Raw genomic sequence first — 15,141 nt, forward strand, 5'->3', positions numbered from 1 at the left:
ATGTTCAGGAAACAAGATTGACACAACTTTTGCTCTATGAAATAATGCATTATCATGCAGGAAATAACCATTAGAAGATGGGTAAATTGTGGCCATGAAGAGGTTCACACAGTCATCAATGATACTCAAACAGAGTGGTTATCTGAGTTACTGGAGCCTTTCTGTTGGCTTAAACCGGTCTGGCCAATCTCCTCTGACCTCTCTCAGTAACAGAACTTCGCTTACTGGTTATTTTTTTTTGTTTGTTTTTCACACCATTCTGGGAAAACTCTACAGACTGTTATGCATGAAAATTCCAGGATATCAGCAGTTACAGGAAAACTCAAACTAGATGGTGTGACACCAAAAATATACCACAGTCATATTACAGAGATCACATTTTTTCCCCATTCTGGTGTTCGATGTGAACATTAACTGAACTCCTGACCTGTACCTGCATGATTTTATGCACTTTGCTGTGCCACATGATTGACTGATTAGATAATTACACTGATAAGCAGTGTCACAAAAGCCACAATGAGACATGGCAAGGTTTGAGGCAGCCACCCGTATAATTTGGTTTCCTGGCTGCAAATTGTCTTTAAATGATAGCACTGCTGTGCACAAAACAGAGTCCAATACAGAACTGAGCGACTAGGGAAAGGGTGGAGGCTTTTAAAGGAGAAGACAGGAAGTGAAGTCAAAGGGGTCAGGCTCATGTAGGTCTTCTGTTATTGGTGCAAGCCCGGATGTGACATCACAGGGGCCGGAGCCGGCAAGGTCTCCTTCCATTGGCTCGGTCCCAGAAGTGACGTCAAGAGGACCAGGTGGAATCTCCCATGAATGGTCTGCAGGCAAGGGAGAAAAACAGTCAGTGCACTCTGCCACATCCCGGTATGTCTCGGAACTGTCCTTACTCAAGCCCTTTAGCTGCCTCCCATGTGCACGTGTGTGACAGCAGGTATACAGGCATATCTAATAATTTGCTCAGTGAGTATATTGTTCATGTTATGTTTAGTTTTTCATATTTTAACCATAAGGTATTAAATTGAAGGTCTCATTGACAAAAAAAAGTAATGGACAGTACTATATTTCAGAGTATGCTCTGACCTTCTGAGGACATCAGTAACTCTGCTTGTTGGTTTCAACATTGCTAGATTAAAACATCTATGGTTTGTCAAGATATTCTTGGTTACAACAAAGCAAAATTTTCTGTTACAGCTGGAGTGATACCTGGTACGCACAATTTTAACATCAAAAAAGAAAGGGGTCAGATACAAAAGGTGCAGGATCATGAGCATCTCAACCACTGCCAAAGAAATTGAAGAAAAACAGACATTTTTGTTTCTAGTCTTAACTAATGGAAGCTCCCAGTGTACCCTCAGCAAAAGACTAAAAATAATATACAGTGAACCCTCGTTTATCACGGTTAATGCGTTCCAGACTCTACCCTGATAAATGAATTTTCCCGAAGTTGGATTCTTTATTTATAAATCGAATATTTTCGCAGTTAAGAGTATAGAAAACCTGACCTTCTAAATATGTTTTTTAACATTATTAGAGCCCTCTAGACATGAAATAACACCCTTTAGTCACCATTACACTCATATTACCCAATATATTAGACAAAATAAGAGAAAATAAGACATATTAGACGTTACAAATATCATATTACTTGGCTCACTCGCCTTTTAAGGCGACCGACTTTTATCCTCAATTTCTGTGCGCTCCATGTGTACATCAGGCATGTAAGTGTAGGGAATGAGAACATCAAAGTGCCCATTCATAACATCTCCCGAAAACCTTATTTTTTTATCCCCTCGAGTGCCTGTCCAAAGTCGTACAATGTCAGCCTGAATCTGTACCGCTAAAGATGGAGTTTCATGCACTAAATAAGCTATAGATGAGAATAAGCAAGCACCATCTCCCCTGATATTTACTACACTGTGAGGTATTTGTACTCCATCAACATTAATTATTTCCAGAGACATAATTTTGTCTATTTTTCCAGCGCATCGCGCACAAAAGCAAGGGAACAATGGGAGCACCAGAACTCTGCTCACATCGCGTCGCTTCGTGCCGCAAGTAGTAAGTCTGTGATAAGCGGAATACCGCTATGCTTTGCACTCACAGGACGGTAGGACAATCCCGATCGCTTTTATATAGTAGATTATTGTACTGTACATTTAATTACACACACACAGAGTTCTTACACACAACCACTAACCTATGAAGGCATGACCTCAGTAGGAGAGTATTTAGGTGGTGCAGTATCTTCAGCAGGTGCGTCATTGTCTTCTTCTGCTGAAGGAGTACTAAGAGTAGGCAGTGGGTGTCTGGGTGCGCGGCTGAAGAACATCTTGATAGACAGTTGCTGTCGCTGTCTTTTCATATGCGTGAGGAGGCTTTTGTAGGGCATTGTCATCTTTGATCATATTCAAGAGTTTCACCATCTCCTGGATAGTAAGCATCTTCCTCCTGCGCTTAGTTTTATTGTCAGAAGGCTTAGAAAAAGCAGCACGTTTAGGAGCCATTGTGGGGCTTAGATAAAAGTTCTCAGAAAGCGCATGCGTAGTGACGTAAGTGTGTTGGAGAAAAAAATCGCGATAGAGTGAAGCCGTGAAAGTCGAAGTGTGATATAGCGAGGGATCACTGTATTCCTGTCTTTCTATATAAACAGAAATACATAGAAGGCTGTATTATTGTAATATTTTCCTCTGCTTACCCTTTACCTATTTCCTCAAGGGTAAGTGTTCTCGTCAAGTTTGTTATCAGGTTGGTCTACTGTTGCTCTTTAAGATGAACACACACATACAAAGCTATACGCATACTCACAGGCCCTAACCACAACAGTGCCCCATTGAATGACACACACATGCTGATTAACCCTTAGCACTTTAAACCACACAAGTGCTTTAGATATAACACAGCCTGTCACTCATTCAGTACTTCAAGAGACTTACTTATTATCGGCACAAACAACATACGATGTTTTAATGATGTCTAAGACCTAAATATTACTCTTGGTCTACATGAATACATTTAAACATACAAAGACTCAGCACTCTCGACTATAGGCCATTAATCAGCTAAGAATACCTCCTTTTCATACTGTTCCAACTATTGAGTGGAGCTCCTCACTTGCAGCCAAAATAAACCTCACACCACAGAAGTAATGGCAAAAATCTGGCTGCACCAGATACTCAAAGAAATCTAACTTATTACTTCAATCACTCTATAGACATTAAGACAAAGCATAGAAAGTTAAAAGCAGCATGGTATTTATTACAAGAATAATAATACCACTGGAACAAAGAATAGTAGAAAATAGGTACTGATAGGAAAGTCTGAATATATATATATATTGTCTTTAGGAAACGCTTATGAAAACGGTAGAGATGACAAGGATGAATGTCCCAGGGAGGCATTTAATTTAGCAATTGATGTTCATGATGCCTTTCTGACAACCAGTGCTGTCTTCGTCTGTTCCTCTTCTTCTTCTTCTTCTGACGTTGCTTTCAAAATGAGGCATATTTATTATGAAATGTCATGCCATGGTTTCACAATACATGCACCAGATTGGCTGGCTGTCAATATGAGGTGTCGGTAGATCTTCCTTTCCCAGGCTGTAAAATAATTAGGCATGGCTTAGTCTTCCTTTCCCAGGTTATAAAGTAATTGAGCCACCAGCATTTCTTCCTTTCAGTGGTGAAACAGCTGTTTATAAGTGAGGTGTAAGGGAAGAAAACCTGTTTTGATTTGTCTTGAATGTAGTTCATCTGTTGTCTTGTCTCGAGCAAAATATAATGGAAAATTATACCAAAATGTACAGATTTTATACACCGTAACAAAGTCACATTCAGCAGATGCCGTCATTAAAAAATAAATGCATTTAGGTAGCACAGTTATTAATGAACAGAATGTTTCACTCCTGGACAACATGGTGGTGCAGTGGTTAGTTCAGACACGGCTTAATGAGAACTGCCATCTTACATACCACACCTCCCTCAGACGAAATGGGCTTCCAGGTTACAAGAGATTACACTGGTGCATTTTGTCTGCCTCTTTTGCCCCGTGAATAAAAACTGAATCTCTAATTGACTGTATGGTCTGCTGCCTGCCACCTTGTCTGTTTTTTGAATCCTGTGGTTTTTCTGTTGGATTCTGTTAGATTATGGATATAAGGTACTCTTTTTCTGAACTTTATGCCTTTCAGCATACTGAACGTCACACTCCGACATTACTCCTGTTTAGGCATTTAGGAATTCTGTGCTTGCCCAGGTACTGTCACAGAAGCTCACATTTAGCTATTATCATTCTAAGAGTAACATTGACTTGATCTAGACACTGTTTTACTTACACTCCTGTTCTGCTATCACTACTGGCCTATTTCCCGGTGTGAATTTTGAGTACTTGAGGTCTATTTTATTAAAGCGTCAAATATCATAATCCTCTAGCTATATGCAAAATGCTAAAACTGCCCTATGCAACGTTTGTTCTCTAAATAGCAAATCAGCCTTTATTGCGGACATCATTGTGAGGCATAATATTGACATTTTGTGCTTGACAGAAACCTGGCAAGAACCTAATCATTATTTTGGACTAAATATGGCTGTCTTACCACACTATTGCTATCTGGAAAAGCCACATACTACTGATCATGGGGGTGGTGTTGCAGTTTTATATTCTTAGAATCAAACCAGTTTCTGCTTGTGATTTTTCATCATTTAAGTATCTAACAATACTGGCCTCTGTTAATATGACTTGTTTATTGTCCTCCAAAACAGTCATCTGTCTTCTTGGAAGAACTCACTGAGCTGCTCACTTCTCTGTGTTCTTTGTATCCTGCTGTGTTATTGTTAAGTGATTTTAATTTCCATACAGACTCTGTAAATTCTCTACAAGTGCTTGATTTTCTTAATGTACTTCAGCTCTTTGATTTTACTCAACATGTCTATTTTCCTGCTTGAGGACACACACTTGACCTTGTGTGTACCTTTGATATCATTCCTGCTTATTTGTATGGTATTGATTTTTCCACGTCTGACTATAAGGCTGTTTGATATGCTTATCCTTGATCAGTCCCATGGGCAACAATCACCTCATAATATCAACTTTAGAAACAGGAAAAATATCAGAACCATTGCTCCTGTATTCACAATGAAGCAGTGTCCTCCTCCAGCTGGTGTTTCTTTAGCGTCTGCTTCCTTAGTTCACCATTATGACTATATACTTTCAACTAGTTTAGATAAACTTGCTCCACTTAAAACTCGTAGTGTGACATTTAAGCACTGTACTTCTTGGTTTTCTCCTGAGCTGTGTCACATGAATGCTTGTGGGTGAAGGCATAAACACCTTAGTAGAAAAACAAGTTTGGTTGCCCATGCAATTGCCTATAAGGAACATGTTGCCCTTTATAAGCAGGCACTACAGAGAGCTAAGTCTGCTTACTATACTAATAGAATTCTATGTGGTCAGCATAACACCCAAACACTTTTTGCTACCTTGGATAAGCTACTTAAACCTGCAAATAACTTTCCATTGGGTGCCTCTTCTGACCTTTGTGAGAAATCTCTGTTCTTTTTTAATAATAAGATTGATCAGATTTATTCTGAATTTCAAACAGGTCCAGTTCAGTCAAAACGGTGTCCATTATCTATCTTAATTTGCAACTGTTTAGCTAGCTTCCCTTTGTTGAACGATCCTGCAGTCCATAAGCTTGTCATGACCGTCAGGCCAACTACCTGTATTCTAGACCCCATGCCTTCTTTTTTTGGTTAAGGCTGCTTTGCTTTTTCTTTTTACCTTTATCACCAGTATCATCAACCAATCTCTTTATACTGGCTTGGTCTTTTCCAGTCTAAAGACAGCTGTTGGTGCACCTGTCCTCAAAAAATCTGGTCTTGAGTCTGAGGATTTTAATAGCTATAGACTTATTTCAAACCTTCTTTTTCTTAGTAAAATCCTAGAAAGCACTGTGGCAGGCCATTTAAAGGACCATCTTGCCTCTAATGACCTGTTTGAGGAATTTCAGTCTGGTTTTAGGTCCAATCACAGTACAGAGACAGCACTCGTCAGGGTCACTAATGATCTCCTAATCGTAGCAGATCATGGTCTTTTAACACTAATGATCTTTGTAGACCTTACTGCTGCTTTTGATATGGTCCATCATGACATACCTTTGTTTAGATTTGAGAATAAATAAAATATTGCTGGAAAAGCTCTTGCATGGCTTAAATCGTACCTTAAGGACAAACAGCAGTTTGTTGCGCCAATAGATTTAGGTCTGACCCATCTTGCTTCAGGATGTCCTTCAGGGATCAGGACAGAAAAAAACAAACAAACAAAAAGAAAATTGTATAGGCTGGAAAAAAAAAAAATCTGCCGGGGTAAAAATGGCTGAGAGAGCGCCCAGCCCACACTGGGCATTCTACCTAACATAAATGATCTAAATCAGTCCTCATGGTTTTCAGGCTTTATGTGAAAGAATTTAATGATGATGTTCATGTGGACATCAGGGGTACTGGCTTCAATCCATCCATGCAGGGACTGCATGATGCCTTGATCAGATGGTGTTGGTGCTCGCCACCAGAGAAAAAAAGGAAAAAGGGCAACAGAGAATAGTAGGGATTAATACAGATTGCAGAGCCATGATGAAAATGATAATTCAATGTGCATATAGTTTAACAGGGATACATAAAAATGTAGCTATGAGAAAGCCATATTAAAATAATTGATTTTTAGCAGTTTTTAAAAATATTTGCCACCATATTAGCCTGGTGAATTTCTATTGGTAAACTATTCCAGATTTTAGGTGCATAACAGTAGAAGGCTGCTTCAACACTTCTTTTTTAAGATTTAGCTCTTGGAATTATAAGCAGGCAGTCATTCGAAGACCTAAGGTTATAACTTGGAGTGTAAAGTGACAGGCCTTCCAAAATATAGAATAGAGTGAGATTATTTAACACATTGTAAACCATTAGCATTATTTTAATGTCAATTCTGAATGGCAAAGGAAACCAATGTAATAACATAAAAACTGGAGAGATGTGCTCTCATTTTCTTTTCCAAGTTAGGATTCTGGCAACTGCATTCTGCAATAGTTGCAACTTATTGATGACTTTTTTGGGTGGTCCTGAAAGGAGTGCTTTACAGTAATTTAGTCGACTAAATAAAATTTTCAGCATCTTGCAGAGTTATAAGGGATCTAACCTTTGCTATAATCCTTAAGTGAAAAAATGCTGTCCTGGTAATATGAGTAATAAGTCAATAATGAGTCAATAGTTATCCCTAAATTCTTTACCTCCATCTTGACTTTTAAGCCTAATGGAAGTTTATTTCTAATACATTCAATATATCCCTTTTTGCCAATAACTAAGATTTTTGTTTTCTCTTTATTTTGTTTAAGAAAATTACTACTCATCCATTCAAAAACAGAAGGAAGACATTGATCAGTAAACCAAGAGAGTTCTGGTCATCAGGCACTATTCATAAATACAGTTTTGTGTCATCAGCATAGCTGTTGTAGCTCATGTTATGTCTTGAGATAATCTGACCTAATGGAATCATGTAGATTAAAAATAGCAGTTGACCCAGGATAGATACTTGTGTCATTGAAGTATAATTACCATAAATAACAAAGAATTTTCTACCTGTTAAGCAAGACCGTTTTAAGACATTGCCAGAGAGGCAAATCCACTAACTATAGTGATCAATAAGAATATCGTGATCAATTGTATCAAATGCTGCACGCAGATCTAAGAGATGAGAACAGATAAACGTCCACATTAACCTGCAAGTCATTTACTACTTTAACAAGTGCAGTTTCTGTACTGTGAATTGTACTAAAACCTGACTGAAACATTTGAAGAATAGCATATTTATTCAAGTGAACACTTAATTCTTTGCATTTATATAGCTCTTTTCTCACTACTCAAAGCACTCAGCAATTGCAGGTTAAGGGCCTTGCTCAAGGGCCCAACAGAGCAGAGTCCCTTTTGGCATTTACGGGATTCAAGCCGGCAACCTTCTGATTGCCAGTGCAGATCCTAGCCTCAGAGCCACCACTCCGTCTACATTTAGCTGCCTTTTCTAGAATTGTACTTAAGAAAGGCAGGTTAGAAATAGGTCTAAATTTGCCAAAAAGAGAAGAGTCAAGATTATTTTTCTTGAGCAGGGGTTTAACAACAGCAGTCTTAAGACAGTCTGGGAAGATTCCATTATGTAATGATGAGTTTATTATGGCAAGCACACTATCAATTAGCACATCAGATACTTCTTTGAAAAAGCTTGTGGGTATTAGGTCAAGGATGCAGGTGGAGGGTTTCAGTTGAGAAATTATTCAACATAGATTGGGTTAATCTATCCTGGTGAAAGAATGTAATCCGCTTAAAATGGAATACCAGGCTTTAATAGGATCAGCATTGGGGGGATGTACTATATTATTTCTAATATCATTAATTGTGTTAAAAATATAGCAAATTCCTCACAAGTTTCACTGGTAGTTTTTAAAAGGCATTCCACTGAGTAACCTGGGTTTAGCTAACGATTAGTAGAGAATAAAAATTCTTGGATTACCAGCATTATTATTTATCATTTTAGAGAAGCAGCATTGCATCTTAAGACAGACTATGTTGTTGTATTCTGTTATTTTAGCTTTCAATATTTCATAGTGAACTATCAGTTTAGCTTTTCTCCATTAACGCTGAGCTCTCTGGCATGTTTCATTCAAATAAGACACTCTTTGGGTCTTCCACGCTATACTAGTGCTGGAGGATTTCTTAACTATCTTTTCAGGCGTGACTATGTCAGAGGCAGCTCTCACTTTAGCATCAAACATTTCCACTGTATAATTAACATTATTATCATTATTGTAGTAAGCACTACAAACAGACTTTTTAGATTGTTAGCAAAGTTCGAAGATGCAAATGTATCAAAACAGCATTTTTTTAACAATATGCTTCTCGTTAGTTGTAGTTATCAGTATTTATATATTAAATATTTTGAAAAAATGGTCTGATATATCGATATCCACAATCTGCCTCACATAAACTGTTAATCCTTTTGTAATCACTAAATCCAACGTGTGTCCCCTTTGTGTGTTGGCTGGCTAATGTGCTGGCTCAGATCAAAAGTGTGCAGGAGTTTCATGAATTCGTTTGCTTTTGGGTCACACTGTTTATTGATATGAAAATTAAAGTTGCCAACAATTAGGAACCTGCCATAGTTAGTTATAATTCACAGTAAGTCTGAGAATTCCTCAATGAAATACACATTATATTTAGGAGGTGTACAAACACACAATACTAGAGACTGAGAATCCCCTTGAATCATAAGACAAGATGCTCAAGAGACACGAACGTAATAAAGCCAACATCTTTAAACTTTAACCAACTCGAGAAAATACTTGCTAAGCTGCCACCTTTTTTAGCTTGGCGAACCGAATAAGCTGTATTGCAGAGGTGCAGATTCAATTAAAACAATCTCACAATTAGAGGTGAGCCACATTTCACTTAAAGTAAGAAAGTTGATTTTCCTATCACTAATAAGATTGTTGAAATAAAATATGTTGTTAGTTAATGCTCTAACATTTAATAAGGCCATATTTAAGTTCTTGAAAGAACAGTGCTGAATTAGCAGAGTGTTACGGCTGCTTGAAATGGTAATTAGGTTATTCATGTTAATGCTGCTTTATGCAGATTTTTTATTTAATCTATAATCTAAAAACAACTTACAATAGGTACAAAATTCAGCAGAAAGAGTGGTTACCCACTTAAAATCCTGGGACCATATTACTTCTACATTTCTAAAAATGCATTGGCTACCATTTCCCTACAATATTCAATATAAACTTCTTTTAGTTTTCATGGTCTAGCCCCATCTTACTTGTCTTCTTTAATTTGTCCCTATACTCCATCATGTACACTTCATTCTTCTGACTCCTTGCTATTAACCAGTCCACCAGGCAGATTGTGCAATATGGGAGACAGGGCTTTTAGTGTATCTGCCCATGGCTTTCAAATGCTCTGCCTTTGGAGCTCTGTGCATGTACCTTATTCTCTGTTTTTAAATATAGACTTAAAAACTAACCTTTTTATAGTGCTCATTAATTGTATTTGTACATTGAATTTTGTTATTTTTATGTATTGTTATATAGTGGCCTTGGGTACCTTGAAGGGCACTTTTAAATAAAAGGTATTATTATTATTATTATTATTATTATTATTATTATTATTATTATTATTATATCATGTCCTATGAAGATACAATGCAGGATCAGATTGTTTGAACTCCCAAAATGGCACCGTCCAGGAATTCTAGAAACAGAAAATGGCAATACCTATACAAACAGACACACCCAAATTAACATGAAAATGGCATAATCAAAATATCAATACAAGCATCAACACACAAAGAAAAATAAACATTATTGTCTTCCATACAATACTAAAATATTAATAAAAAATATTAACAAATTCTGGACATAGTCCACCTTTTTTCTCTCATGTGTTGTTTCCTTTTGCATCAGCAAGTCATAGCTCAAAATGTTATATGTCAAAATCCAAGAAAACCCACAAAGAAAATTACCAAAGCCTAAAGCATTAACCAAAAAGTTGTAGATGACAATAGCTGTTACCCTAAAACCAAGATTTTTTTTTTAAATAAATCATTGGGTAGTTACTGTAGTCAAATATAAAGTAATGCCAGAGTCAACTGATTCCTCACCAGCATGTGTATAAATCAGTTGAGTGTGTGCGTGTGTGTGTGTTAGTGGCCATCTTAGTAATATTTTGTACTGTTCCACTTGCTGGTCTCATCTCCGGCTTCAGTGGCTGTATATTAGACATGAGCAGCATCACCTCCCACTGTTACCACTGCTTCACTTAATAAGTTTCTAAATAAAGACAGAGACACACACATATACAGTATGTGGAGGTGTAGAAGGCCAGCATTCACCAACAAGGAAATTGCATACATGATTTGTTATGTTTTTTTATTAATTATACTTTTTTGTTTGGCCGGCCATATGAGAGAATTTATACTAGAATTACAAGACTTCTCCAAGTGCTCAGTAAGATTCCTAAAGTACATGCTAAGTGAATGGAAAGCACCAGAAAATGAAAAGTAGATAAAAATTTGTAAAATATGACCAGTTGACACTTTACAAATCCATTTTTTGTCCATTTTAACACATTTAGGTCATTTATTATCTATCTATCTATCTATCTATCTATCTATCTATCTATTGAGTGACAGGAACTAGATCTTACATAACCAGCTTCTTCACAAAGAGTGAGTTCCCTAGGACATAGTTGGCAAACCTCTGGCATGAGTATGGAATGATATATAAAGAAAATAAAGTGATATGTGTTCTCTGTTCTGGGGCAGTAGTATGCAGGATATCATCAGTTAAAAGACATTTTGAAACAAATCATGCATCGCTTCTTGAAAAAAGCAAAAAAGAACGAAAAGAATTTATTGCTTGGGCAATTAAAAATAGAAATACACAGTCAACATCTTTAATGAAATACGTCTCCCGTGCATCAAATACAACCGCTGCTAGTTTTGCTGTCTCTAATGTAATTGCCAAACATGGAAAACCGTTTAACAATGGAGAATTTTTAAAAGAAGCATGGTTAAAATACGCGTCTTTTGTTTTTGATGACTTCGTAAATAAAGAAAAAATCATCCAAAAATATGAAATATGCCTCTGGCTAGAAACACTGTAAAAGACAGAATTTTAAAAATGATTTCAAATATAAGTCAACAGCAAAACACAGACATAATTTCTTCAGGCCTAATTTCACTTTGCCTTGATGAGAGTACTGATATTTCTGGTTCAGCACTTTTGGCAATTTCTGTCTGTTATTGCACTGGGAATGATGTCAAAGAAGAATTAATAGACTTTAAATCTTTAGCAACAACAACAAAAGGAGTGGATATTTGTGAAACAGTTATAAATGTGCTGTCCGAAAGAAACATAGATCCCTTCTATGTTGTATCGGTAACTACTGATGGTGCACCCAGTGTGACCAACAGAAAAGCTGGTTTTGTCAGTTTGTTTACAAAACACATTGGACATTCACTTTTGGGTTTTCACTGCATTATACATCAGCAAGTTTTATGCTCAAAGGCCATCAATCTTCACAAATTATACAGTTGATGTCTACATTTTGTTATTTATTACTAAAACATGTAAAACATTTATGTTTTAATGATGTGTTTACACAGATTGTTGTAGACACAAAACACACATCAAATTATTTCCCCTTACAATTCTGGGTAGCTCACTCCCAGATAATCAATCAAGGCAGGAACTGGGAGAACTTATTGCCCGTTCTGAGGCAGTGGGGGGATGGTATAGCAGGCTGCTTGCTGCTTGAGCTTATCGACACATTTACAAGACAAAAGAGGCTGACGGAGAGGTGCAAAGGGATTTAAGGTTGGCCGGATTTACGAGTTTTTTCATAGGCTCTGGTAATTCTAGTGTTAAAAAGATTTAGACAAGAGCAGGCTATTTTGGCCCTACAAAGCTTGCCAGTCCTATCCACTTAATTCCCCCCAGAAAACATGAAGTCAGGTTTTGAAGGTCCCTAAAGTCCTACTGTATACCATACTACTTGGTAACTTATATGGTTCTCTGAGTGAAGGAAAAAAATCCTAATATTTGCGTGGTATTTATCCTTAATAAGTTTTCAGTTGTGTTCCCATATTCTCGTTAAACTCATTTTAAAGTAACAGTCTCGATCCACTGTACTAATTCCTTTCATAATTTTAAACTCTTCAATCATGTCTCCTCTTAATTTTCTTTTGCTTAAACTGAAAAGGTTCAGCTCTTTTAATCTTTCCTCTTAATTCATTCCTTGTAGCCCTGGAATCAGTGTAATCTCTCTTGTGTTGAATTTCTCTAATGCTTCTATATCTTTTTTTTTGTAGATTGGAGGCCAGAACTGCACACAGTACTCCAGATGAGGCCTCACCAGTGTGTTATAAAGGTTGAGCATAACCTCCTTGGACTTGTACTCCAAACATCATGCTATATAACCTAACATTCTGTGAGTCTTTGTAATGGTTTCAGAACACTGTCTGACAGTTGATAGCATAGAGTCCACTACTACTCCTAAATCCTTCTCACAATTGGGTTTTCAGACCTCACATTGTATATTCAAACCTACCATTTTTCTTTCCTACATGTAATACTTTACATTTACTGACACTAAATTTCATCTGTCACAAATATGCCTGTATGCTGTCCAAGTCCTTCTGTAATGATTCAACATATTCCAGATTATCTGCCAATCAACTTTGGTATTATTACTTATATTCCTATCCAAATCATATATATATATCTGTGGTGGGCTGGCACGCTGTCCGGGGTTTATTTCCTGCCTTGTGCCCTGTGTTGGCTGGGATTGGCTCCAGCAGATCCCCATGATCCTGTTGTTAGGATATAGCGGGTTGGATAATGGATGAATGGAGAGAGATATATATATATACAGTGAAACCTCAGTTCACGACCATAATTCGTTCTAGAACTTCGGTTGTAAACCGAGTTGGTCATGAACCGAAGCAATTTCCTCCATAGGATTGTATGTAAATACAATTAATCCGTTCCAGACCGTACAAACTGTATGTAAATATGTAAATATATGTAAAGATTAAGCACAAATATAGTTAATTACACCATAGCATGCACAGTGTAATAGTAAACTAATGTAAAAACATTGAATAACACTGACACAAAACACCCAGGCTCCCTGCTCAGCTACACGAGCAGGCTCGCTCACGCTCTCTCTCTCTCTGTAGCACACACACACCACCCCTTCCCTCCCTTCCCCTCCCTGTCAGCAGCACGTGCTTGTTCTCTCTCTCTCTGCGCTTGCTCGCTCGCGCTCTCTAATCTTTCTGTAGCACACCCCCCTCCACCCGCAACCCCCGTCAGCAGCACGTGCTCGCTCTCTCTCTCTCTGTGCTCGCTCGCTCACATGCTCTCTCTCTCTCTCTCTGAACAGAGGGGAACATTTGAACAAATCCGAACTTTCATTTAAAAACCAACCAAAAGCAACCAAAAAATTAACATTGCAGGAGATCACACGATTAACCTTAAAGCCTGATCGCTGTAAACACTTTTTTTAAAATGAGTTTTAAGCACAGCAGAAAAAAAGGAACATTAGAACAAATCCGAAATTTATTTTAAAGCTAACCACAAGCAACCAAAAAAGTAACAAGATCACACTATTTTAGCCTTACAGCCCTATCGCTGTAAACACATTTTTTAAAATGAGTTTTAAGCACAGCGGAAAAAAAGGAACATTTGAAAAAAGAGAAAAGTAACATTGCAACTAATCACGCTATGAACTGAAAAATTAACTTTTGAAAAATCCGTAATACAAAAACCACCAAGAAAACTAACCTTGCATGAGTCGAGTTCTGGCGTGAAGTGAGGAGGAAGAGTCTGGCTCCACAATGGAGGGATGTTTTCCTTCAGATGTTTTCTCTCTTGTGATTTCTTGGGTTTCTGGTGTTTTTAGCTGTTTAGCTGGTGGGAGCAAAAGCCTCATGCAACCATTCCAAAAAGAAAGTTCTTGTGACCCAACCCTTCGTGTTTGCCCTCAACATTACTGGCAGTCTGGCTTTGTTTACATTGTGCTGCTTGAAAGCACGAGGGTTCTCAAATTGGTAAATGAGTAAACTGGTAAACAGTTTTTCCACCTCTTCCAGCACTTGAAGCCTCTGCCTGGTTAGCGCTGTATCTCCTTTTGTAATATCACCTGCTTTAATAGGTTCTTTCTGCTTTAGAATAGTCAAAATCGTAGATTTAGTAACATGAACGCCACGCTCAAGCTTTTCAATAATTTCTTTCTTTACATCGATTTCAATTTTCTTCAAAACTTTCTTCTCTCTACTCTTCACTTGATTGGAAGCCATAGTTAACTGCAAAAGCACACAAAATACTGTAGAGCACAAAGAGAGCTCAAGTAAAGCACGCACGTCTGACTGAGAACAATGAACAGGGAGCGGCTCTGCTTAAATGAACCAGCCAGGCAGCTCCTCTCTCTCTGCTGTACCCCCCTCCCCCCTGTCAGTAGCAGGCAGGCAGGCACATGGCTAGCTCTATTTCTCTCTCTCTCTCTCTCTCTCTCTCTCTTAGCAGCAGGCAGG

The sequence above is a fragment of the Polypterus senegalus genome, chromosome 8 (assembly GCF_016835505.1).
Source record: "Polypterus senegalus isolate Bchr_013 chromosome 8, ASM1683550v1, whole genome shotgun sequence".
Taxonomy (NCBI): Eukaryota; Metazoa; Chordata; class Cladistia; order Polypteriformes; family Polypteridae; genus Polypterus; species Polypterus senegalus.